Consider the following 1,462-nt stretch of genomic DNA (forward strand, 5'->3'; position numbering starts at 1 on the left):
ACAGACGAAGTTCTTGATATTCCGGAGAAGTTAGATTTTGAGGATTCGGATTCAGGAACTGAGCAGAAAGAACCAGTAAACATGGGAGATCGTATTGTTCAAGCTGATCCAGCTCTTATGAATTTTTCTCGGCCTAAAATTGATGACATTCAGTCAAGCATCCTTCATCCGGCTATTCAAGCTAACACCTTTGAAATCAAGCCGGACACTATTCAGATGGTGCAGAATTCTGTTTCTTTTGGAGGAGCGGCAACTGAAGACCCCAACATGCACATAAGGAATTTTGTCGAGATCTGCAGCACTTTTAAGTATAATGGCGTGACTGATGAGGCTATCAAGTTGAGGCTTTTCCCATTCTCACTGAGGGATAAGGCTAAAGACTGGTTACATTCTGAACCAGCTGGGTCCATCACTACGTGGCAAGATCTTGCGCAAAAGTTTCTGGTGAAGTTTTATCCAATGGCAAAGACTGCTGCTATGAGGAGTGCTCTTACTCAGTTTGCGCAGCAACCTACAGAATCTATGTGCGAGGCTTGGGAATGCTACAAGGAAATGTTGAGAAAATGTCCACATCATGGAATGCCGGATTGGATGGTGATCACTGGTTTCTATAATGGTTTGGGGGCCCAATCTCGGCCCATGCTCAATGCAGCAGCTGGAGGCGCCTTATGGGCTAAAAGCTATACTGAGGCGTATAATCTTATAGAGACGATGGCTGCAAATGAGCATCAAAACCCAACTCAGAGGATGACGTCAGGCAAGGTAGCAGGTATTCTGGAAGTTGATGCAGCCACCGCTATTGCAGCCCAGCTCCAAGCGCTATCAATGAAGGTTGATTCTTTGGCTACGTATGGAGTTAATCAAATAGCTATGGTTTGTGAGCTTTGTGCAGGTTCTCATGCTACGGATCAGTGTTCTCTTGTAAACGAATCTGTTCAGTATGTGAATAATTATCAGCGACAACAGCAGCCTGTGCCAGCGACCTATCATCCTAATAACATAAATCATCCAAATTTCAGCTGGGGGAATAATCAGAATGCTATTCAGCCACCATATCAGCAAGGAGTGAGTAAACAGTTTAACCCACCTGGATTCCAGCAACCACAGCAGTATGCTACAAGGCAATCATATCCTCAACAGGGAAGTACAGCTGCACCCACTAGTGCTGATTTTGAGGAACTTAAGCTGTTGTGCAAGAGTCAGGCGGTTTCTATCAAGACCTTGGAAAATCAAATCGGTCAATTAGCCAATGCAGTGCTCAATCGTCAACCTGGCACTCTTCCCAGTGACACGGAAGTACCAGGCAGGAAGGAAGCTAAAGAGCAAGTCAAGGCTATTACCTTAAGGTCTGGAAAAGTGGCTGATGCTGAAAAGGCAAAGGAAGTCGAAGCTGAAGTTAGAGATGAAGAATCTAAGCAAAAGGAGAAAGCGGCAGAACCAAGGAAGACTACTGTTGAACACA

At 44.9% G+C, this 1,462-nt stretch overlaps 1 non-coding gene across 1 annotated transcript; it reads right to left on the reverse strand.

The window, feature by feature from the left end:
- Nucleotides 1-474: 474 nt before the first annotated feature.
- LOC141688030 (small nucleolar RNA R71) lies at nt 475-581 on the reverse strand. Its single transcript, XR_012561500.1, has one exon. It is a non-coding gene; the product is annotated as a small nucleolar RNA R71 (small nucleolar RNA).
- Nucleotides 582-1,462: the final 881 nt, after the last annotated feature.

Source organism: Apium graveolens, chromosome 9 (assembly GCF_009905375.1).
Source record: "Apium graveolens cultivar Ventura chromosome 9, ASM990537v1, whole genome shotgun sequence".
Lineage (NCBI taxonomy): Eukaryota > Viridiplantae > Streptophyta > Magnoliopsida > Apiales > Apiaceae > Apium > Apium graveolens.